Source organism: Dasypus novemcinctus, chromosome 7 (genome assembly GCF_030445035.2).
Source record: "Dasypus novemcinctus isolate mDasNov1 chromosome 7, mDasNov1.1.hap2, whole genome shotgun sequence".
Taxonomy (NCBI): Eukaryota; Metazoa; Chordata; class Mammalia; order Cingulata; family Dasypodidae; genus Dasypus; species Dasypus novemcinctus.
Genome location: NC_080679.1, coordinates 24,223,769 through 24,249,948, shown reverse-complemented (window position 1 = coordinate 24,249,948; position 26,180 = coordinate 24,223,769). Strand labels below are relative to the sequence as shown.

The 26,180-nt window shown below is 42.5% G+C and overlaps 1 long non-coding RNA gene and 1 pseudogene across 1 annotated transcript; one reads left to right on the top strand and one right to left on the bottom strand.

The window, feature by feature from the left end:
- Positions 1–9,681: 9,681 nt before the first annotated feature.
- LOC101441916 (eukaryotic peptide chain release factor subunit 1 pseudogene) lies at positions 9,682–11,871 on the bottom strand (annotated as a pseudogene).
- Positions 11,872–20,777: 8,906 nt separating this feature from the next.
- Positions 20,778–22,838, top strand: LOC131279126 (uncharacterized). The gene is made up of 3 exons (XR_011649190.1): positions 20,778–21,161; positions 21,510–21,579; positions 22,073–22,838. It is a non-coding gene; the product is annotated as an uncharacterized lncRNA (long non-coding RNA).
- The last annotated feature ends 3,342 nt before the right edge of the window (positions 22,839–26,180 follow it).

The following is a 26,180-nucleotide window of genomic DNA, read 5'->3' as shown; positions in this document are numbered from 1 at the left end:
TGAAAAAGTCTTTTTATTTTCAACTTGAATGGTTGAATTTTGTATATAATTCTAGATTCAAAGAGGTTTTTCCTTTGAACTTTGAAAAATATTTTTCCCTTTCCTTCTTGCACTGTTTTTCAAGAAGAGATTTAATGTCGATATAATTCTCCTACTTTTGTGGTTCATCAACTTTTTCTCCTCCTTGGAAGTTTCCAGGATCTTCTTAACAGGGCACCTGAAATTGCATCACAATAGGCCTACATGTCAGTTGTTTTTGTTTTTCTTTAATTAATTTTTTTAAAAAGAAGCTTTAATTACATAAATGTTACATTAAAAAAATAAGGGATTCCCATTGGCTCCCCTTCCTCCCCCTCTCACACTTTCCCACCTTAACAACATCTTTCATTAGTGTGGTACATTTGTTACAATTGATAAATGCATATTGAAGCTTTGCTACTAACCATGGACTAGAGTTTACATTATAGTTTGCACTCTGCCCAGCACAATTTTGTCAGTTATGACAAAATATACAAAGGCCTGTATCTATCACTGCAGTGTTATGCAGGACAAATCCAATGTCCCAGAATGCCCTTATATGATACCTATTATTCCCTCTCACATCCCTCAGAACCACTGTCACCAGATAAGAGTTATTCCATTGCTAGGATAATACTAAGTCTATAGTAGAATAATAGTAAGTCTACTTTAGTCCATTGTTCATTCCCTAATCTTGAGGATTTGGGGATGGTGATGCCCACTCTGCTGCTAATTGAGAGGGGGCTTAGATCCTATGGGGCAGATGGTTGGAACCATCTTGCATGCAGTTGCAGACACTCTGTGTTCCTTGGCATGGGCGTTGTCCATCATCATCTCCTTGTTAGGTGTTGTGGGTGAGTCCAGTGAACTGGGGAGTAGGTGTTGCAACTCTGCTGAGATTCAGGGTTCACCTGGCACATGGATGGACCAAAGATTTAAGTCTCTGGGACATACGTTTATCAAGCATAGTGCTAATTATAGGTTCAAACAAAAGGGGCAGAAGCGCCATGTGTAGAGAAACTATAAATGAGTCTAACTCTGTTACACTGGGGAGCATAAATTCCAGAGTAAGGCCCACTGACAGGGTGCCGCATTCCTGAGCTGTCTGCCCTGCTTACAGTTTCTGGATGTCTCTAGAGCCCTCAGGAGCCTGCTATTGGAGGCACTGGTTTACTGTGGCAGTCAATGAGATCCTGCTTAGATTTGCATAAGTGCAGCCTCTGGGATGTTAGTTTTAAAAACAGATACTGCTAAGCATTTGGTGGGGATCTTTTGAACTGAAGATTTGTGATTTTCTTCAATTCTGGGACATTTTTTTCTTTTGTTTATTTGAATTTCATGTCCTCTCACGTTCCTTCTATTTCTTACCTGAGAACTTTTATTAGCTTCTACTGTAACTTTTAGGTCAATTCTCCACATAATTGCCTTTTTAAAAAATGCTTTCCATTTTGCACCTAAGAATTTTTTAAAGCTTTTTATTTTGAAATAGTTTTAAATTTACAAGACAGTTGAAAAAAATGATGCAATCCTCATACAGAGAAAGCCAACATACCATCATCCCCCAGATACCCAGATTCACCGATTTTAACATTTTGCCATCTTTGTCTTTTCTCTCTCTCTCTCTTTCTCTTTCTTTCTTTCTTTCTTTCTTTCTTTCTTTCTTTCTTTCTTTCTTTCTTTCTTTCTTTCTTTCTTTCTTTCTTTCTTTCTTTCTTTCTTTCTTTCTTTCTTTCTTTCTTTCTTTCTTTCTTTCTTTCTTTTCCTTCCTTCCTTCTTTTCTCTTTCATCTTTATCTATCTATCATCTTCTGAACATTTGAGAGAGCAGATTGCACACATCGTTCTCCTTGAACATATAACACTTCCATGTCGATTCCCTGGGACATGGATATTCACTTATGTAATCACCTTAAGTGTAGTTATCGAGCTCAAGAAATTTAATGTTGATGTAAAGCTTACATTCTATAGTCCAATTTTTTCATATGTCGCAATTGTCCTTTTAAAACCTCTCTCCTCCATTCTTAAATCCCATCCAGTATTATGTATTGCATTTAATTGTAATTATCTTTTTAGTTTCTCTTCCTTCATTCTTTTTTTTTTAAATTATGGAAACAAATATACAATGTAAATCTGTCCATTCCAACCCTTCCTGAGCATATACTCACTGGGATTAATCACATTCACAATGTTGCAGTACCTTTACCACCTCCCATTGCTATAATTTTACCTTCACCCCCAAGAGAAACTCTATACTCATTTTGCATTAACTCTGCATTGCCCTGCCCCACCCCTGAGTCTGTATTTTCCCTATCTATTTGTCTGTCCATTCATTCGTCCGTCCATCTTCTTAGCATCTGAGAGCAGGTTGCACACATCATACTCCTTGAACTTCCACGTACATTTCCCATGAATAAGGATGTTCACTTGTGGAATCACTTTAAGTGGCGTTATCAAGTTCAAGAAACTTAACATTGATATAAAGCTTATAATATATATTCCAATATTTTCTTATATCCCAGTGATGTGACTTTTTCTTTTTCTTTTTTTAAAGATTTATTTATTTATTTATTTCTCTCCCCTCCCCTCCCCCACCCCGGTTGTCTGTTCTCTGTGTCTCTTTGCTGCGTCTTTTTTTGTCCGCTTCTGTTGTTGCCAGCGGCATGGGAATCTGTGTTTCTTTTTGTTGCGTCATCTTGTTGTGTCAGCTCTCCGTGTGTGCGGCACCATTCCTGGGCAGGCTGCACTTTCTTTGGCGCTGGGCGGCTCTCCTTACAGGGTGCACTCCTTGTGCGTGGGGCTCCCCTACGCGGGGACACCCCTGTGTGGCACAGCACTCCTTGTGCGCATCAGCACTGCACATGGGCCAGCTCCACACGGGTCAAGGAGGCCCGGGGTTTGAACCGCGGACCTCCCATGTGGTAAATGGACACCCTAACCACTGGGCCAAGTCCGCCGCCTCATTTTTTCTTTTAAAGTTTTATTTTTTATTTATTTCTCTCCCCTTCCCTGCCACCCCCCCCCCCCCCAATTGTCTGCTCTCTGTGTCCATTCACTGTGTGTTCTTCTGTGTCTGCTTGTAGTCTTGTCAGTGGCACCGGGAGTCTGTCTCTCTTTGTTGCGCCATCTCTCCGTGTGTGTGGCGCCACTCCTGAGCAGGCTGCACTTTTTTCTGTGGGGCGGCTCTCCTTATGGGGCACACTCCTTGCATGTGGGGCTCCCTTAAGTGGGGGACACCACTGCGTGTCACAGCACTCCTTGTGCACATTAGCACCGCGCACTTGTCACATGGGTCAGGAGGCCCTGGGTTTGAACCCTGGACCTCCAATGTGGTAGGCAGATGCTCTATCCATTGAGCCAAATCTGCTTCCTACCAATGATGTCATTTTGAGCCTTTTCTCTTCCATTTTTAGATCCCATCCACTATCATGCATTGAATTTAATTGTCATTATCTCTCCAGTTTATTTTTTTCTTTTTTTTAAATTGGGGAACATATATACAACATAAATCCTCCCATCCCAACCCCTCTCAAACATACCATTCAGTGGGATTAATCACACTCACAATGTTGCAGTACCCTCACCGCCATCCACTAACAAACCCTACACTCATTTTGCATTAATTCCCCATTGCCTCTACCACCGGCTCCTGGGATAACCTATACTCATCTTTTTGTCTCTATGAATTTACATATACCTTAGTGTTATTATGGGGCTTAAATTTAACATCTTAAATCTATAACAGTCTCCTTTGCTTTGATACCAACTAACAATTTTAATAGCATACATAAACTATGGTCCTATTCTCTTCTGTCCCCCCCACCTTTAAATAATTCTTGTCATAGATGACCTATTTACGCATTATGAGACAAAAACCATTAATTCATCATTACATTTTATGCATTTGTCTTTTAGATCCTGTAGAAAGTAAAAAGAGGATTTACAAGTCAAAAATAAACTAGTATTTATGTTTACCCATCAGTATTTTTACTGGAGATGTTTATTTCTTCATGTGTCTTAAGCCAGTTGTCTCTTGTCCTTTCCTTCCAACCTGCAGTACTTCTTTTAGCATTTCTTGTATGGCTGGCCTAGTGGTGATGAAGTCCCTCAGTTTTTTTTTTTGTTTATTTTGGAAAGTCTTAATTTCTCTGTCATGTTTGAAAGACACTTTTGCTGGATACAGAATTCTTAATTGGCAATTTTTTGTTTTCAGCTCTTTAAATATGTCTTCCACTGCCTTCCACTGCCTTCTTGCCCAAATGGTTTCTGATGAGAAATCAGCACTTAATCTTATTGAGACGCCCTTATATGTGTCAAGTTGAGGCTTTCAGAAATCTCTCTTTATCTTTTATATTTGACAGTTTGATTATAACATGATGTGTGTGGATCTATTTGGGTTTATACTGTTTGCAGTTCATTGTGCAGCTTGGATCCAAGTATTCATGTCTTTTGTTAAATTTGGGAAGTTTTCAGCCATTATTTCTTTGAATATTCTCTCTGCCCCTATCTCTCTTCTCCTTCTGAGACTTCCACAGTGTGTCTATTGATACACTTGATGTTGTCCCACAGGTTCCTCAGGTTCTGTTCACTTTTCTTCATTCTTTCCTCTTCCTACTCCTCATACTGAGTGATTTTAATAGTCTTATCTTGGGAAGTGGACATGGCTCAACTGATAGAGCATCTGCCTACCATATGGAGGGTCCAGGGTTTGATACCCAGGGCCTCTTGACCTGTGTGGTGAGCTGGCCCACACACAGAGCTGCTGTGCGCAAGGAGTGCTGTGCCACACAGGAGTGCCCTCACGTGGGGATGCCCCACATGCAAGGAGAGCCACCCCACATTTAAAAAGTGCAGCCTGCCTAGGAGTGGCGCTGTACACATGGAGCGCAAATGCAGCAAGATGATGCAACAAAAAAGAGACACAGCTTCCTGGTGCCACCAAGGGTGCAAGCAGACACAGAAGAACACACAGCAAATGGACACAGAGAGCAGACAATGGGGGGCATGGGGAGAGAAATAAATAAAATAAATCTTTAAAAAAATAGTCATTTTCAAGTTCACTGATTCCTACTTTTTCCAACTCCAATCTGCTTTTTTTTTTAATTCATTTTTTAAAAAATATTACATTAAAAAAATATGACGTCCCATTCAACCCCACTGCCCCCACCCCCACTCCCCCCTCAGCAACACTCTCCCATCATTATGACACATCCATTGCATTTGGTAAGTACATCTCTGGGCATCGCTGCACCTCATGGTCAATGGTCCACATCATGGCCCATACTCTCCCACGTTCCATCCAGTGGACCCTGGGGGGATCTACAATGTCCCGTAATTTTTTTTAAAGATTTATTTATTACCCCCCTCCCTGCCCCATTGTCTGCTCTCTGTGTCCATTCACTGTGTGTTCTTCTGTGTCTGCTTGTATTCTCATCAGGTGGCGCTGGGATCTGTGTCTCTTTTTGTTGTGTCATCTTGCGTCAGCTCTCCATGTGTGTGGCACCACTCCTGGGCAGGCTGTGGTTTTGTGTGAGGTGGCTCTCCTTGTGCAGGAGCCACTCCTTGTACGGGGGGCACCCTTATGTGGGGGCATCCCTGTGTGGGCCAGCACCCCTTGCGTGCAGCAGCACTGTGCGTGGGCCATTCACCACATGAGCCAGGAGGCCCTGGGTATCGAACCCTTGGATCTCCTATATGGTAGGCAGACACTCTATCTGTTGAGCCACATTCACTTCCTCCAATCTGCTCTTCAACCCCTCAAGGAATTTTAAATTTCTGTTATTGTGGTCTTCAGCTTTGTTTGGTTCCTTTTCATAATTTCCATCTCTCTGTTGATATTCTCTTTGTGTTCATGTATTATTTTCCTGATTTCCTTTAGTTCTTTGTCTATGTCTTCCTTCAGCTCAGAGCTTAGAGAATATTTATGACCCATTTTTAAAAGTCTCTGTCTGGAAAGGGGCAATCTAGGGATGTAAATATCAACTGAAAGAAAGCTAGAGAATAACCTAGGGAATATATAACATGGTGACCTTGATGGTGAATGAAGATTGTGGTTAATAGTACAAATACAAGAATGTTCCATGAACTAGAACAAATATATGTTACTATTACAAGGTGTTAAGAAGTTGGTGATACATGGGAAAATACAATTATTGTAACTTATGGGCTATAGGCAATATTGCAATATTCTTGCATAAATGGCAAGAAGGTACTATATCAATGCTAAAGGTCAATAATAGGGGGGTATGGGATTCTTTTTCTATTGGAGCAAGGAAAATGTTCTAAAATTGACTGAGGCAATGATAGAACAACTCTGTGATGAAACTGAGAACCAATGTGTGTGCACTTTGGATGATTAGTACAAGGCATGGGACTGTATAACACAGTGAACCATGTGGTGGTTGATGGACTGTGGTTAACAGTACAAATATGAGAGTGTTCTTTCATGAACTATGACAAACGTGCAATACTAATACATGGTGTTAGCCAAAGTAGATACAACTCCAGGTAGTGGTGCTCCTGAGGGCTATGGAGACGCCAAGTTCCTACGGTCATGACACATGGCTCTGGAGTTCAGTGCCTTGTCAGTGGGCCCTACTTTGGAATTTGTGCTCCTGAGTGTGATGGAGTTGGACTCAGATGTGACCTCTCTACACTTGCCTCTTCTGTCACTTTTACTGAACCTGCGATTGGCACTGGGGTTCGTGTATGCTCAGGAGATTTGACTCTCTGGACTGTCCATGTGCTAGCTGGGCCCTGAGCCTCAGCAGAGTTGTAAGACCTACTCTCTAGTTCATTGGACTTATCCAGGTCAGCTAACAGGGAAGTGAGGATGGTCAATGACCACTCCAGGGAACCGAGAGAATCTACAGCTGCAAGTAGGAGAATTCCATCCATCAGCCACATGGGATCTAAGCCCCCTCTCAATTTAGAGGTGGAGTGGACATCGCCATCCCAGGATCCTCAGGATGGAGGAATAAAATATGGATTAGAGTGGACTTACAGGTATTCTACTATAGAATTATTGTGACTTTAGCAATGGGAGAAGTTATATAATTGATGTGGAGACAGTGGCCACAGGAGTTGCTGAAGGCAAGGAAAGGGAAAAAGAGGTGTGATATTGGGGTATTTTTAGGATTTGGAGTTGTCCTTAATGATATTGTAGGGATAGATGCAGGACATAATATATCCTTCCATAACCCACTGAATGGACTGGGAGAGAGTGTAAATTACAACATAAACTATAATCCATGCTGTGTAGCAATGCTCCAAAATATACTCATCAAATGCAATGAATGTACCACACTACTGAAAGAAGATGTCGATGTGGGAGGAGTGGGAGGTGTGGGGAGTAAGGTATATGGGAACCTCTTATATATATATATTTTTAAAGATTTATTTTTTATTTATTTCTCTCCCTCCCCCCCACCCCCGGTGTCTACCTCTGTGTCCATTTGCTGCATGCGTGTTCTTCTTTGTCCGTTTCTGCTGTTGTCAGCGGCACGGGAATCCGTGTTTCTTTTGGTTGCGTTATTTTGTGTGTCAGCTTCTCCGTGTGTGTGGCGCCATTCTTGGGCAGGCTGCACTTTTCTTTTGCGCTGGGCGGCTCTCCTTACGGGTGCACTCCTTGCACGTGGGGCTCCCCTATGCGGGGACACCCCTGCGTGGCACGGCATTCCTTGCGTGCATCAGCAATGAGCATGGGCCAGCTCCACATGGGTCAAGGAGGCCCGGGGTTTGAACCGCGGACCTCCCATGTGGTAGACGGACGCCCTAACCACTGTGCCAAGTCTGCTTCCGACTCATATTATTTTAATGTAACATTTTGTGTAATCTATGTATCTTAAAAAAAAAGAAAAAAAACACATAAGTAGGAATGTAAAAAAAACAACAACAAACTTTATCTTGATTTAATAAAGTAAAAGTGAACCCTCTGGAAAAAAATACGTGGTGTTAATAATAGCATGGAGTGGGAGTTATGGTCATGGCCGATGGGGTTAACTACCAGGGCAGATGGCCCCTCTTTGGAAATGGTGTTTATGTGTGATGAATCTGGACTCAGATGGGATCTTCCTTCATAAGACTTTCATGCTAATGTGCTGGAGGTGCAGTTAATGTTGGGGTTTAAGATATATTTAGGGGATTTGAATCTCTGGACTGGCAAGGTGATAGCCAGGTCCTGAGCCTCAACAGACTCCAGCACCTACAATCTGATTTATTGGACTTACCACACTCAGCTAAGATGGAGTTGAAGAAGGACAACCACCACACCATGGAGCCTAGAGTGATTACAACTGAAAGTGGGAGGATTGCATCCAGCATCCAGGTGGAATCTGAGCCTCCTCTTGACATAGAGGTGCACTGGACACAACCAATCCAATGTCCACATAGAAGAGGTGGCATTGGATTGGGAAAAGTGGACATGGTGGCTGATGGGTATGGGGAAAGGCAGGAAGAGATGAGAGGTGGAGGTGTCTTTGGGACATGGAGCTGCCCTGGATGGTGCTTCAGAGGCAATCACCGGACATTGTAAATTTTCACAGGGCCCACTGGATGGAATGGAGGAGAGTATGGGCCATGATGTGGACCATTGACTATGAGGTGCAGAGGTGCCCAAAGATGTACTTACCAAATGCAATGGATGTGTCATGATGATGGGAACGAGTGTTGCTGGGGGGGGGGGGGGAGGGGGAGAGGTGGGGTGGGGGGGTGGGGTTGAATGGGACCTCACATATATATTTTTAATGTAATATTATTACAAAGTCAATTAAAAAAAAAGGAAAAAAATAAATAAAAATAAATAAAATTACAAAAAAAAAAAAAAATAGCATGGGGGAAGCAGATGTGGCTCAAGCGATTGGGCTCCTGTCTACCATATGGGAGGCCCTGGGTTCGATTCCTGGAGCCTCCTGGTGAAGGCAAGCTGGTCTGCACCATAGAGAGCTGAGCTGGCGCAGCAAAATGAGACAACAAAGGGAGACACAGAGGAGAGACAGTGAGAGGTGAAGCAGACCAGGGAGCTGAGATGGTTTAAGCTATTGAATGCCTTTCTCCCAGGTTGGAGGTCCCGGGATTGGTTCCCAGTGCCTCCTAAAGAGAAGAAGAGAAGAGAAAGACAAGCAGGCACAGTGAATGGACACAGAGAGCAAAGAGCAAGCACAGGTGGCAAGGTGGAGGGGGGGATAAATAAAAATAAAATAAGTCTTTAAAAAATTAGTATGGTTCATAGAAAAAAATATACCAACTATAAGCTTTGGACCATAGTGAGGATTTTTTAATGATCTCACTTCAATTAATTTTTGAAGGTTTACAGCAGTTAAAGCATTTCTGCTTCTATGTATGAAGGTTAAAAAATAATTTTTCCCATAAAATGCAAGAACAACCAATTTCACCATCCAGTAAAAGTAAAAACTGGGATTCTTTTAAAGATTAGTCCCAAGTGGCATTCAGGAATTTAGTTACAGCCTGCTGTGCTGAGATCATGACAAACCAAAGTGTTGGGTTGGGTCTAGATTTGTTTAGTTTTTCTTTTCACTATCCAGTGCTCATGGATTAAGCACTGGAAATATTCCAGTTGTAAGGTAGGGTTCTTTTGGGATTCCACCATGAGTTTTCTCCTTGGGTTTGATGCTGGAGGGTGAAGTACAGTTTGCTGGACCCATGTCAACTACCTAATAGTCTCTAAGGTTAAAAAAAAAAAAAAATCATCTTCTTCTCCTTGGTATTCCATTCCTTGGAAATCTATTCAGTACAAGATACCTCTATTCCACCAAATCCTTCCACAAACTGGGATCCTTCTTGTGACTGACCTGTGACAACTTCCAATGTAGCTCTGAATTTTATAATAGTTATTAGCAAACCATTCCAGCAGGGGCATGCTCTTAATCAGCCCACATTCCTGTCCTGTCTCTTTATGAAATGAGATTTATCCTTCCCTTGTTCTGGAGTTACATAGAGAATTTTATCCTCTTCTGTGCCTTGGCAATGAAGAACATATCTCATTACACCCAGATTTTCATAGATTATTATAAAATCTGGGAAACGGACTTGGCCCAGTGGTTAGGGCGTCCGTCTACCACATGGGAGGTCCACGGTTCAAACCCCGGGCCTCCTTGACCCGTGTGGAGCTGGCCCATGCGCAGTGCTAATGCGCGCAAGGAGTGCCGTGCCATACAAGGGTGTCCCCCGCTTAGGGGAGCCCCACGCGCAAGGTGTGCGCCCGTAAGGAGAGCCGCCCCGCGTGAAAGAAAGTGCAGCCTGCCCAGGAATGGCGCCGCCCACACTTCCCATGCCGCTGACGACAACAGAAGTGGACAAAGAAACGATGCAGCAAAGAGACACAGAGAACAGACAACCGGGGGAGGGGGGAATTAAATAAATAAATCTTAAAATAAAATAAAATAAAATAAAATCTACAGCTCCCATTTCTAAAGCCTTTGGTGTATCTTCAACTCCGAAGTAAAATATCATCTTTTAAATTTCTTCTCTTGAATAAATTTCATATTGGCGAGAACTTCGATAGATAACTCAATAGTTTGGTTGAATCTATTTTCACCACCATAGGTGATACCTACTAATTTAAAAACTTTTGATTGCAACTTCTGATCAAACATATCAGATTGACTTATGGCAAGTGGATTTGGCTCAACTGATAGAGTGTCTGCTTACCATATGGAAGGTCCAGGGTTCAAACCCAGGGCCTCCTTACCCACGTGGTGAGCTGGCCCACACGAGCTGATGTGTGCAAGGAGTGCCGTGCCATGCAGGGGTGACCCCCATGTAGAGGAGCCCCATGTGCAAGGAGTGCGCCCCATAAGAAGAGCTACCCTGTGCAAAAAGCGCAGCCTGCCCAGGAGGGGCGCCGCACACATGGAGAGCTGACACAGCAAGATGATGCAACAAAAAGAGATTCCTGGTGCTGCTGACAAGAATGCAAGCAGACACAGAAGAACACACAGCAAATGGACACAGAGAGCAGACAACGGGTGGGGGGGGGGGAGGGGGCAGGAGAAGAGGGAAGGGGAAAGAAATTTTTAAAAAATGGACTTAGGTCAGTTTTAAAGTCAGCTGATCTAGCTAAAATGAGACCAGCCACATTCATTTTGTCCCCAGAAATAAACATCTACCCAGCTGTCCAGCCACTTTCCAAACATAGTTATGTCGTTTTTCCATTCTTTGCTGGGCAAAACGCGAGGCAGACTGACCTCTACTGTGTTTCTGTAGGAGAGCCACAGTGAATTTGTGCAGGGCTTCTCTTGTGCTTCCTTGGAGTGTGCCCTGAAGTGCACCACTACCATTTATTACAAGCCAACTTGCTATCATCCGAAAGTAGTGTTGAAAGAGCCTCTGTATAGAATATTTTGGCACACAAATTCAGTGACGTGTTAATTGATCTGAAAGGCTCAAAGTCAATGTTGACTTTTTTTTCCTTTCCTTCTTCTGTTACAGTTGGTCCACAGTAAACAACCAGACCATTTGCAGGTACTTTGCTGAAAAGTTTGAGTCTTTGTACAGATGTAATGGCTCTCAGGACTGAGGGCGAGTCTACTTGTCAATAAATGTTAGATGCAGTTCCAAACTCATCTGCTAACATTTTTGGCACTCATGTAATCTGGTGTTTGGGAAGAATGATCAATGAAATCGTGCCTGCGCCATTGCTGCTGGTCACTTCCAAGCGTTGGATGAGCTTCTCGATCTTCCAGATCCCCAAGTTCCTCTCGGCAGCCCTGGGATCTGGGATCGTCCGCAGCCTCCTCGCCTCCCCCTCCCTAGGGGCCCAGTCCTGGGCAGTTCCGCAGGATGACGCTGAAGGAGGCAGCTGCTTGTGTCGTGACAGCTCACACGGGGCCCGTGACATCACCTCCCCCACGGAGTCAGCGGTACTATTTTGACGACGTTCTTTCATAATTTGTAACAAATGTTCCACAACAGTGCAAGGTGTTGGTGACAGGGTGATGTCTGGGAATTCTGCATATTGTACATGATTATTTTGTAAGTACACAACTACTCCAATAAAATTTTTTTTAAAAGGAGGGAAAACAAAACAAAAGGAAACAAAAACAGGTTCCACAGACCCTGTGTGAGAATTTAATCATTAGTGAACATCAGAAAGGAAAGGGTTCTCTCACCGTATGTTAAAACAAAACACGTTTAACCTCCTTTTCCCAAGGTCGTCAAAAAGAAAACTATGGCCTGTCGTCCTTGCTGTGTGGCAGTGCTCTGAGATGTGCTCACCGAATGCAGTGAGTGTGCCACACCAGGGAGAGAAGTCGGTGAGTAGGGAGTGTGGGGTGTGGGGAGGGGGGTATATGAGAACCTCTTACATTTTTTATTGTAGCATTTTGTGTGGTTTATGTATCTTTAAAAAAAAAAAGGTAATAAACATTTTTAAAAAAGAAAAGTATATCTTAAAAAGAGATTATCAGGATCAAATCTGTCCATTTTTCTTAGGAAGTGGGGTTCAACAGGCCCGAGCTATTCAATGGGTTACTCTCTTACAAGCAGTATTTTTATTAGAAAAACTGTGGTGAAGAAATACCAATTGGGTTGTAAGCTAGAGAGAACTGACAGAATTTGGGGAAAGTAAAAGGTAACCTCAGAGTGCAATGTCTCCATCTGACTAGAATAGAAGGAATCTAAGAATTGCCTCTACTAAAATTATCCTTTTGTCTTCAGCAAAGAGATTAAATGGTAAAATCTGCATTCGCTCAAGAAGAGCCAGTATTTTTAAATGTGTTAGAAGTACACTTTCTCTAATGCCGACGTGTTGTGCACAGTCATACATAAAAAAAACACCTACCAAATGTGAAATGGTACTGCCACTCTGGGAAACAGCCTGACAGTTACCCAATACGTCAACCACAGAGTTACCTTAGGATCCAGCAATTCCACTCATAGGAATATACCCAAGAGAATTGAAAACATATGTCATCCACACACAAATTGTTCATGAGTGTTTACAGCAGCATTATTCTTAATGAGCAAAAAGTGGAAGCAATCCTAGTATCCCTGAATTGATGAACGGATAAACAAAATATGACATATCCATTCAAGGGAATGGCATTTGGCAATAAAAGGAATGAAGTCCTGATACATGCTACAACATGGATGATCCTTGTAAACATTAAGCTAAGTGAAAGAAGCCAGACACAAAAGGTCACATAATGTATGATTCCATTTATATGACATGTCCAGAAAAGGCAATTCTATAGAGACAGAATGGAGATTAGCATTTGTCTAGAAAGGGAGTGAGTACTCATGGGGGGGATGAAGATGTTCTGAAATTGATTGTGATAATGGTAGCACAACCCTGTGAATATACTCAAAACCATTGAATTGTACATTTTAAATGGGTGAATATGTGGCATGTGAATTATATTTCAATAAAGCTGTTAAAATATTAAAAACTTCTATGGAGCATGACCAAGGTGAAAGAGAGCACATTAAAATGATACGAAGAATATCATAATCAAGTTTACAACAATAAATTTGAAAGCTTAGATGAAGTGAGAAAAATTATAGAAAAACAAAATTTTACAAAATTGAAAAAGTGAAACAAAACAAAAAAGTCTTTGGAGTGTCCTAGTCTCATCTTCCACACTGACTGTTTCTAATGTTTATTATTATTTTTTAAAGATTTATTTTGTATTTATTTCTCTCCCCTACCCGCCCCCCCGCTCCGCCCCGTGGTCTGCTCTCTGTGTTCATTCTCTGTGTGTTCTTCTGTGTCCGCTTGCATTCTTGTCAGTTGCACCAGGAATCTGTGTCTCTTTTTGTTGTGTCATCTTGCTGCATCAGCTCTCCGTGTGTGTGATGCCACTCCCGGCAGGCTGCACTTTTTTCTCATATGGAGGCTCTCCATGAGGGGTGTACTCCTTGTGTGTGGGGCTTCCCTATGCGGGAGACACCCCTGCGTGGCATGGCACTCCTTGCACACATCAGCACTGAGTGTGGGCCAGCTCACCAAATGGGTCAGGAGGCCCTGGGTTTGAACCCTGGACCTCTCATATGGTAGGTGGATGCTCTGTCCGCTGAGCCAAATCCGCTTCCCTGTTTCTAATGTTTAAATCTTCTTTTGTCTAGGCTATCTCTTTCTATTTCTTTGCATGTTTTGCCATCTTTTGTTAAACTTGCACATTTTGATTTTTAGTGTGTTATAACTGGAACTTAGACTCTGAGATATCTGTTTCTTTAGCTTGTATCTAGCTAGTGTTATAACACCGCTTTTCTTGAATGCCAGGAGTTAACAAAAAGAAAAAAGAAAAGAAAAGAAGTCTTAGAACAGCCCATTCAGCAAATGGTGCTGGGGAAACTGGATACCATATCTAAGAGAAAGAAAGAGGACCCCTATCTGACATCTTATAGAAAAATCAATTCAAAATGGATGAAGACTTAAATATAAAACTAAAACCAAAGAACTCCTAGAAGAAAATGTAGGCAAACATCTTCAAGATCTTGTGACAGGTGGTGGTTTCTGGAATCTTGTACCCAAAGCACAAGCAACAAAAGAAAAAATAGATAAATTGCCTGCCTCGAAATTAAACACTTTTATATTTTAAACAATTTTGGTAAGAAAGTGAAAAGGCAGCCAACTCAATGGGGAAAAAAATCTTTGGAAACCATATATCTGACAAGGGCTTGGTTTCCATGTTATATAAAGAGATCACACACTTTAATGACAAAAAGACAAGCAATCCAACTTAAAAATGGGCAAAAGGCTTGACTAAACATTTTTCTGAAGTGGAAATATAAATGACAAAAAGACACACGTAAAGATGTTTGGCTTCACAGCTATTAGGGGAATGCAGATCAAAACTACAATGAGATACCATTTCATACCATACTGGATGGCCATAATTTAAAAAAATAACTACAATGTTGGAAAGGATGTGGAGAAAAAAGAACACTCCTTTACTGTTGGTGAGAGTATAAAATGCTGCAGCCTCTGTGGAAGATGATTTAGCAGTTCCTCAGGAAATTACATGTAGAACTGCCATATGATCTGGCACTACTAGGAATATATTCAGAAGAACTGAAAGCAAGGACGCAAACAGATATTTGCACACCGATGTTCACAGTGGCATTATTCGTAACTGCAAAAAGATGGAAACAACCTAAGTGCCTGTTAACTGATGAATGGGTAAACAAGATGTGGTATATACATATGCTAGAATACTATTCAGCTTTAAGAAGAAATCAGTGGTGGAAGCAAATGACAACATGGAGCAACCTTGAGGACATTATGCTGAGTGAAATAAGCCAGACACAAAAGGCCAAATATTGTATGGTCTACTGATATGAACTAAATGCAATGAGTAGACTTATGGAGTTGGACTATGAAGTGTAAATTGGCGGGAGACAGGATGTAGGTTGAGAAGGGGGAGCTGATGCCAAATGTATGTAGAATGTTTAATAAGGTGAATTGAAAATATGTGGTAATGGATGGAGTTGAAGATAGCACATTATAATGAGTATAACTGACAGGGCTAGGTCCCTTCCCTAGCCCCAGTAACAGCCACGACTTGCAGAAGCTGCAAGTTTATTGTTAACCTACCCCATTGTGGAAGTGCAGTTGTAGCAGAGAGAAGTCAGGTGTATGTGGTATAGAAGGCCAGGACATGAGAAACTGAAAAGGAAGATTTATTAACAGCTAGCCAGGCTGGGGAGACTCCTGTCCTAATAAAAACTGAGCCCTGAATGGGATTTTTGGGTCCCTTTTATACAGAGGATGTAGGAGTGGGGAGTCAAATAGTACTTATATGCAAGAGGACCTTCTTTTTGTTAGTTTCTTAGAGTTTCAAGTGTTTTATCTGAGTCCAGATAGGTCTTGCATTAACACATATCCTCCAGATAAGCTTGAGTTAACACATACCCCCCCCCATTCCGGTTAAGCTTGAATTAAAACATATAATTTGCATCCTCCCTGAGTATCCAAAGCCTAGAGAGTTTATACCTCTCAATTGGCTTTCCGGGAACTAGGCATACTTGGATATAGAATAAGTTTGAATTTATGTACAGGCCATATTAGTGCAACCAGCCATTTACTCAGAAAGAGCCACATCCATGACATAGAACAGCCCCCATCCTGGACCTATGGGTCCAGATACAGTTCATTTCCTCACCAGAATAGACAAAGAAGCCAGATGACCCCACCAACCCCATCTGCACCTCTAGAATTCACTGCCCCTAGCCCACCGTCCCCTAGCCATCCTATAGACCCTCGGGTCTTACCCAAGCCCAAACGCACTCCCATTAAGCATGTTCCCACCTATAAATATACTGTATATCATGACTGCCTCTGCCAGGAGCGGGCTGAAGTTTCTCTTCTGACCCCCTCTGTTGGGAAAGCTTCCCAATAAATCCTTGCCTGTAATCGCTGGTCTCTGCATCCCAGTTGTCTCACTCTGACATCTAATAGTAACAAACAGCGTTGATTTATAGATGCGATGGTGGCTGAAACAGATAGTCTCTGGAGGTTAATGTTAGTTGGAGGACAGCTGGAGGATAAGATAGGGAGGATAACTGATTTTGGTGGCAGATGAGGATTGTGGTTAATAACATAAATACAGGAATGTTCTACTACAAGGTGTTAAGAATGTGGTGAGACATGGGAAAATATAAGTAATGCAATTTACAGACTATAATTAACAATATTGTAATGTTCTTGTGGCACAAGCAAAGAAGGTACTATACTAATGCAAAAGGTAAGAAAGAAGAATATGGGATTTGGTTTTGTAAGATATGAATATGATTAAGCATTTTTTTCTTCTTCAATTTTTTTTATTAATAAGGTGACCTTGACTGTGTTATTTAAGTAATCTGTGTTTATTTGTGTTGTCTTTTGAACACTAGAGAAATAATTGAGTTTGTTGTTGGAATTAAAGGAGAGAAAAGTGCCTGAGCAGAACATTTTAGTAGTAATGTTTCCATAACTTGTTAAGCGGCCTTTTGTCTTTCATTTTTTGAACTTGAATAAAAAGAGAAGGAGGAAGAGGAGGAGGAAGGGAAAAAGAAAACGCTTTTCTCAGTCTCCACAGATTGACCTGTGCCAACACACTCCTTCATGGCTTAGCCATAAAAAGAGTTTGGAGACTAGCTCCAGGTCAAAGTGCAGGAGACTCAGTGGACATGCGCTTTGGCCCTGGGAATTCCTCCATTAACATGGATAGGAATGTTCCATCTTCTCCAGAAAAAAGTTTCCCCACGGTCCAGGGCACTGCCCTGTGTGTCCTCTAGCCAGCAAGCCCTTGCCCCAGGCAGCACAACTTGACGGCTGTCCCACAGTGCTCTGCAGCAAGTTCTGGGACAGAAGAGTCCCTTAGGCCAGATAGAGTGGGCCAGGCGGACGTGCTCCCAGTATGTGCACCTGGGTTCCTCTGCTCCCTCTGCACCTGGAGCCAGGGGCATAAACCGGAAGAATGGGCCAGCTCTGCTCTCGAGGGGGTAATGGGATAGAGGGGCCAGCCAGGGCGCCAGGAGATCCTACCACTCTTTAACATTTATTTTGTTTTCTTTTCAGTTTTTTTCTTTTTCTTTTTCTTTTTTCTTTTCTTTTCTTTTTTATTAAAAACTTTATTTCAAATTCACAAAAAAAGAACAGAAAAAGGCAGCTCAACAAGTTATGGAAACATCACTCCTGAAAAGTTCTTTTTCAGGCACTTTTATGTCATCCAATTCCAAATGCTAACTTCCTTCAGTGTTCAGAAATATACATAGTTTAAATTACATAGTCAGGTTCTCCTTATTAATGAAAAGAAATGGAGAAGAGAAAAAAATGTTTAATCGTATTCATATCTCATAATATGAGATATATTTTTGTTCCTACCACTTTAAAGCTGCCTTTTTTCTTTTTTTAAATTTGCCTCTCCTTCTATTACTGTACTATTAATGTTTTCTGGAGCTTTTTATAAAGATGTTTCTGCCAGTTCTTTTTGGTTGTTTAAAGCTTTTGTAAGGGGAGAGAGCCTTGAAGCATCTCACTCTGCCATCTCTATCCCGCAGGGCCTGAGAATGTTAATTGTGTTAGTTAATAGTTATTGTAAAATCTTGTTCTTATTCTATGAGCTATTTCACTGGGTGAAAGTTCTATCTGTTGGATTTAGTGTCTTCCTTTTATGAAGTTGACTTTCTTTAAATGTTTGCTAATTATTGGTTGGAAGCTCAACTTTATCTAAGAATCCTTGATAGAGGTCTGCTCTCCCCGATTGTGTACTGCTTAGTGAAAAGGATGTGCAATCATGCCACGGTATCTATCATATGATTGTCAGTAATTGCAGGGGATTACTGACATCCTAAATCATCACTGCCTTGTGGGTTGCCCTGGGCCCTCTCCAGTTCCCTTTGGTCATGGAGCACTCTTGGTGCCATTTTCAAACTCCGGTGGCAGTCTACTCCCAAGCACATTTTAGACTGTGGTTTTCCCACCTGCCATTCATCTTCCAGGATTCCTCCTGGTTTCAAGTCTACCAAGGGTACTCCTTGTTGTCCAGGGAGTTATGGATCTATCTATCTATCTATCTATCTATCTATCTATCTATCTATCTATCTATCTATCTATCTATCTATTACTTTTATACCTTTCCTGTTATTTCTAAGCATTTGGGATGGGAGAGGGGGCTACAACATGTATTCAGTTTGAGGTCTTGGACTGGAACCCTCTCTCATAACAGTATTGCTATATGGTAAGCAGAATCATGGCCCCTGGACGATATCCATGGCCTAATCTCCAGAACCTGTAGATGTGCCACATTATGTGGCAAAGGGGCATTAAGGAAGCAGATGGAATTAAGGTTGCTAATCGGCTGGCCTTTAAACAGGGAGATTATCCTGGATTATCCAGGCAGATCCCATGTAATCTTAAATGTGGAAGAGGTGAAGGAAACCCTGCAGAGGTCCCTCTGTTTTTTTTTGTTTGGAGCAGACGAATTGGAGTCCATACTGAGATGGCTGTGAGAGAAAGCAGGTTTATTAATGCCTGCAGGAGGACAGGAGATGGGCACGCCTCATATCTGCCTTCCTGATTTTCAGGATTTTAGGGTTCTTATGGATTCAAACAGGGGAGGGTGGAGTGGTTACCATCACCTGGTAATGTTGTGGAAGCCGAGAGATTCAATGATTGCGTATGGAAGGCCAGGACTCAGGAATATTTTTGAGAGGGAAAATTTATTAATGACCAGCCAGGTTCGGTGGACTCTTGTCCAAAAAGCTAAGTCCGGAATTGGATTTTTGGGTCCCTTTTATTCAGAGGATGTAGGGGTAGGGAGTCAAATGGTGCTTTGTTTGAGTACCAAATAAGCTCGAATTAACATATTTAGTCTGCATCCTCCGTGAATATCCAAAGCCTATAGAGCTTATATCGCTTAATTGGCTTTCCGGAACCAGGCAGACTGGAATGGTTGGCATGGTTACAAAAGGCAGGGCTGTGGTTCTTATTGTTTGCATGCACACATGGCTTATGCTGGAATTTTAAGTTTTAGCAAGTTTACACACCAGCCCAGGTTATTCATGAAAAAACACACAGCCCCCACACATAGGCCATATCAGTAAGTGTACCCAAGGGTGAGCCTAGTTTGGAATACCATGAACAAGGTGAGGCTAGTTTAGAATGACCATCACAATAGCAGGTATATGCAAGAGTGCGGCTGGTCTAGAGCAATAATAAACAGGGGTGAGTCCAGTCTAGAATAATTATCACATAGCAAGCCTTAATTAGAAATGACCCTATACAAAGGTGAGGTCAATCTAGCCAGTACAGTACTTTAGGTATTAACTTTTAGCTATTCTATAATATACTTGAAAAGTAAGAAAAGAGCATCTATGTAATGAATCATTTGTTAACCCTTAAACCTTGGTCACAGTTTCAGGCTTCATTTTCACTTCAAAACCATCTGGGTCATTTTGTTTATCAACTAAGCAACTAAAACTATTTTAACTTTGGTTGTGGAGGACAGGACTGCCCCAACTTAGACCCTGGTGTTTGTGGAAACCAAGGTGGGGCTGGATTTATATTGCTATGGTTCAGAGAGAAGCAGAAGAGTCAGTGTCAGCCAGACACAGAAGGAGAAAGACTTGACCACCATTGCTGGCTTTGAAGACTAGAGGGGTCCGTTAGCCAAGGCCTGGGGGCAGCCCATGGAAGCAAGAAAAGACCAGAAAACAGATTCTCCTCTAGAGCCTCCAGAAAGGAATGCAGCCCTGATTTTACCTTGGTTTTAGCTCTATGCTAAAATCACAGAGAAGGCCCTGGGCATTTCTCGGTGCAGAAAACCCTGTGTCCTACTTCCTCTTTGAGCTGCCTCTTGAGCAATCCTCCACCAAGGTGACCAACCCAGACAGCCAGTCAAGTCTCTAGCTATATGCACTTGGCCTAGAACAAAATAAAGCCCCATGTGTCCTACACCTATCCCTATAAGACAGACAAACCTCATCCTATCATAGGACTCAAGTTAATGTCCTTTATGGCTACAAAAACCTCCTGCCAACTCTTAAAGTTGGCTTTCACTTTTGCAAGTGATTTGGCTTTCTTACTGCAGCAATTTTGGGAGTCCCAAATAAAATGCTGTGAATGACGACTCAATTCCAATATCTTTTGACACCTCTGAGACCCATTTTGGACTTTTGACCTCCAGAACTGTAAGATAAGTGTGTGTTGTTTTAAGCCACTGGCAATGTGTCCTGGCAATAGGAAATACAATGTTGTAATGTGATTGTTGGCATCTGTCTCTCCCAGCACACTGTGAGCTTCTTCAGAATAAGAGCCCTGCCTTTGTCTCCTTTGTTTACTCAGAATCTAGCCCAGGATGCAGGATCTGGCACAAAGTCAGGGCTCAGTAAATGTTCATTGATGCATGGGAGAATGGAAGACTGCTCTGACTTGGAGGTTCTGCAGAGGCGCTGAGATTCCAAAACAGCCCCTATGGTTTCCATCTTCCTAGCCCTGGTGACCCGGAACCCTGTGATCTCAGTTTTCTCTTGTTTCCTTTTCCCAATGACCCATGTTTCCCATTGCAGGTTTTATTGCTGTTCCAGTTGCAGTTTCCTCCCTTGCTGGGACCGTCTCCTTCCTGACTCTGGCGCAGCATGCAGAGAGAATTGAAATGGAAGACACACGTTACACACATACTAAGTGGCTTTGCCAACAGGTCTTATGTGAGTTTTGCCTGGAAGGGCATCTTTTTCCTTCCTCTCCCAGATTCTGTTTTCCTTTTTTCCCCATAGCTGCCTCCATTCCGGCTTCCAACTGAAGTCGGGCCAGGGTGGTCCTTGGCTGGGTTTGTTTGCTTGGTGAGGCAGATAGACAGATACACCAAACTAGGCTAGGAAGGAAAAGAGGATTTATTCACTGGTGGGAGACTGAAGATGTACAATCTCAAAACAGCCTCCCTGAACTGCAGAAATTCTAATATTTTATACCATCGGGATGTGAATAGGTAATTGGGGTGGAGCTGGGCACAGGTTCCTTCACTAATAAACACTAAGGGGGTGAACATCTTGTAGGTACCAAGCCAGGGTGAGTTAAAGGTTGTCACCAGAGGTGAAGATTCTGGCATCAGAAAGTAGAGTAGAGGTAAGTCACAAGGTTTTCCATATGGGTATCAAACAGGAAGGTGGAGGGCTTACAAACAGGGAGAGACTAAGTTTTGCTTCACCATAAACAGGGACGAGACTTGTTTAGAATGACCACCATAAAAGTAGGTCTAGGCTAAATTCAGCTAGTGCCAGCAATTTCAGATATTAACCGAAGCAGGCTAGTAAAGTAGGAAACCAAACACCCCTTTAAGAAACCTTGTCTGTTTCTTAACTGAAAAGGAAAATGCCACTTCTTCCTCTCCTCTACCATAGGAACTAGAATTAACAATTTAAACCTAACGCCATTGTCTATTGCAATTTCTCTCTAAAGTTAACCAATAGCATAAAATAACTCAAGAAAGAGTACTATTTCTCACCAACTTTGGGAAAATGCAGCCTTTGCAGGCACCTGGCCTTTTCTACTTCTGTGGTCCTGTGTTGCCTAAGTAGGACCATATATTCTCAAAATACTAATTGTTTATTTCTTCTAGAATCAACATCTCGTTAGCCATATGAGAACTTCATCCAGCTTTGCCCAGGTTGCCAGATCCATCTTCCTCCCAGATAGACTAGTATGAGAGTTCTACACCTTGACAGGTAGGGTCTACAGACCCTAACCAGCAGGAAGTAGCTACAGAAGAACAATCATCTCCCTTCAGCACCCCTTTAAGATTAAAGGTGTAAATTCTTTGAGTGGGGAATGATGCAGGCTAGTAAGATAGGGAATCAATAGACGGATCTGGAACCTGGCAGAGAGTCCACATGGACATCAATAACCCCCAAGATGGCTGCTGGAAGACCCCCGTTCCCAAGATTCTGTTATCCAGAACAAAGACTTCTTCTGGAAGCCAGAAAATGCCCCGAATATTCCCCAAGGACTTTATCATTGGGTTCTCACTGGGGGATTGACGGGTGGGGTAATCAATCAAAATAGCAAACAGCTGGAACCCCTCCCCTGCCATTAGCAAAGGGTGGAATAATAAACAGTTTAAAAGCCAGGCACAGGCTGGAGGGCATGCTGTGTGCTCTGCTCTCTTGCCTCTGGACCCATTCCTGCCCTCTGCATGCTACTCTTGCCAATTTTCCTCCGCCATGTGGCCACACAAGTAAAACCTGGGGATTTATAACCTGTAATGGGGAATTGTAGCCTGTAAAAAAGCCCACTTTATCACTTTTCACCCTCTTCTTCTCTACCTGAGGCCCCTGCTCTGTTATTTTCTCTCATTTCTCTTCCCTCCCTACCTGAATAAATTACTGGCCTAAGTCACCGGGTGTGCTTTTAAAATTCATTTCTACAGCATAGAAGAACCTAGATAAAATATGGTAACATGAACCTTTTGCTATTTTTTAATAATATAAAGCCATCTATATAATTCTTTTTTTAAAAGATTTATTTTTATTTACTTCTCCCCCCCTCACCCCCCCGCCCCCATTGTCTATCCTCTTGTGTCCATTCGCTGTGTGTTCTTCTGGGTCTGCTTGCATTCTTGGCAATGCTGGGAATCTGTGTCTCTTTTGTTGTATCATATTTCTGTGTCAGCTCTCCATGTGTGCAGTGCCATTCCTGGGCAGGCTGCACTTTATTCACGTGGGGTGGCTTTCCTTGAAAGGCACACTCCTTGCGCATGGGGCTCCCCTATGTGGGGGACACCCCTATGTGGCACGGCACTCCTTGTGCGCGGCAGCACTGTGCATGGGCCAGCTTACCACACAGGTCAGGAGGCCCTGGGTTTCAACACTGGACCTCCCATATGGTAGGCAGATGCTCTATCCGTTGAGCCACATCCGCTTCTCTATATAATTCTTAACCCTCTGTTACAAAGGTTCAGTACAATGCCTCAATATTTAAGCTACACTGTTTTTTTCTAGTACTACACTATCAAAGCTCCTTTCTTTTCAGACCAGCAGAAATGGAGAACATAGTCTCCATTTTGTCTCCTTTACCTTTCTGTGTCCTGAATTAAGCACAATCACTTGGTTTTTCTTATAGTCCTTCTTGATAGAACCCCTTCTCAGGTGATTCCATGGTATTCTGGGATAGACAATGAGAAGGACTAAAGGCACTCTCTCAGGTTTACCTCAGGTTTACTCTAAAGACACTCAGAGAAACCCTCAGCTTATTTTGCACAGAACTGGAAAGTTCTCTCAGATTGGGGGAGCAGGGCTGCTGCTGGGTCACTGGAATGTGGTTATTTTGTTGCTCCATTTCCTGTCAGCCATTCTCTGGCCTTGGCTTCTCTGATTTCCCTTTGTGCTTTGCTTCTGTCTCTCCTGCTTTCCGCCTACCGGCGTCGTGTTTAGACTCCCCAGGAGTCAGGCTCTGAGGGGCTTGCTCAGACTCAGAACAGTCTAACAGAGTTCTCAAGCCAGACCTCATCCAATGTTGCTGTTTGCCCCATCTGTTTGACTTTGGGGACTGGGCCAGTTCCTGGCCCAATAGCCAGGTCTAATAGCAAGCCAAGAGACATAATGTGTAGTAACTTCTGTGGAAAAACTTGCCTCTGGCACTACCTCCTGGGGCCGTGGGTGTGCCAGGCACGTGATTAACTCCTTTCTAGAGCAAATTCTATTTTTGACCAAAACTCTATCGTTGAGGTAATATTCACACCTCTTCATTCCTTTTCCCAGCTGTCTGTTTTCCCGTTCCATGAAGGCATCTAGTTGATGAAACAAGTAGATCATGTAATTTATTCCCTTCCAACTCAATTTCCAGTGCAAAATGTTCACTTTGTTGGAATCCTTAGGTTTCACTCATCTGATCTGCTGAGGAGGCTTACAGCACCTGAGTGGTGAGCTCCAGACCCAGGCGAATGGCTCGTGTCCTAAAGATGAACTGTTGCTTCTTTTTCCCCAAGAGCACAGCCCTGAGCCTCATGTGCTCTGAGGTTTTGGTGCAGGATTCTCCAATCTGTATTCTCCTGTAGCTGACTCTGTCATCTTATTCGAAGATAGCTCTTTCTCCACCCTTTCCATCCCAGCTGCCTAAGCTACTGTATTAATTTCCCAGGGATTCCAAAACAATTTGTCACAAACTTGGTGGCTTAAAATAACAGAAATTTATTCCCTCACAATTTTGGAGGCCAGAAGTCCAAAATCAAGGTGTTCTGGATTGGTTCCTTCTGGGAGCTCTCAGGAGACTCCACTCCATGCCACTCTCCTAGCTTCTGGTAGCTGCTGGCAATCCTGGGCATGCCTTGGCTTGTGGTTGCCCTCCAGTCTCTGCAATTCACTAGTAACCAACACACCTTTCCTTCCTCTTTTTTATCAAACCAGTTTGCAGAGGCTACCCCAGAAAACTAGGGGTGGCAGGGAAACTACCCATGGCACGGCCTTCCAAGCCCTCATTCCTCTTCACACAGTAACATGGGAGCAGAGCCTGAGGCCAGTGAGTTGTATCTCTCTAGTTTTAGGTCTGTTGCTCTCTTGGGAGATCTTGGTCGTCTGCTCAGATGAACCAGCTGCACATCTGATTTTAGATGGAGTGTTACTCCGGGGGAATAAGACTCAGAAAAGGGTTTATAAATTAAGAGTATAGTATCATAGTATTTGCTTTGAGAAACACAATTTCAGTCAAGGTAATATGAAATTATGCAGTAGGGGGCCATATATATTTTAATACTTTCTAAAGACAACAATTTCTGAAATGACATTTTTGAAAATGATACTAATTCTTTGAGAAGTGAACTTCAAATTTTAGTGTTTCTATTTAATTAAAAAATGTTTAGCTCTTTAATCCATCTAGAATTTAGTGTGCATGGTATGAGGGAAGGAATTTAGTTGTTTTCCAAATAAACAGCTAGTTGTCCCAAAACTTTTGAATAACTCATTATTTACCCCATTTATTTTTTAAAAAGATTTATGTATTTATCCTCCCCTGCCCCCAATACTGTTTTGCACTCACTCTGCTCTTTGTGTCTGCTCTCCATTCACTGTGTGTTCTTCTGTGTCTGCTGGTCTTCTCTTAGGTGGTACCAGAAACTGACCCTGTAACCTTCCAGAATGGGAGAGAGGCACTCAGTTTCTTGTGCCAACTCAGCTCCCTGGTCTGCTGTGTCTCCTATTGTCTCTCCTCTGTGTCTTTTTGTTGTGCCATCTTGCTGCACCAGTTTTCCGGGCGGGCCAGCTCTCTGTGCAGGCCAGCACTCCATGTGGGCCAGCTCTCTGCTTCGGCCCACTTACCTTCACGAGGAGCCCCTGGGAATTGAATCCTGGACCTCCTATATGACAGATGAGAAGCCAATTGCTTGAGTCACATCCATTTCCCTAACCCATTCATTTAAAGTCAATTTTATCATATATAGTAAAAGAAAAAATTCCTGTGTAAGCATGGTTGTTTCTGTATTGTGCTTCACTGATCTATCAACATTTATCTATTTCTTTGCCAGTGCATGCTGCTAAATCTGGCTTGAGAGGACATTTTGCTATCTGGGAGATCAGGTCCCTTTTAGCATCTCTTGTGCTTTTTTCCTCTCCCTTTTTTCCCCTCAGAATTTCTTGGCTGTGCTTATGTGCTCAGTCTTACAGATTTGGAATTCAAATTTTTGCTGGGCTCAAAAATTTTCCCATTGGAATTTTGATTGAAATTGCATTAAACTGACA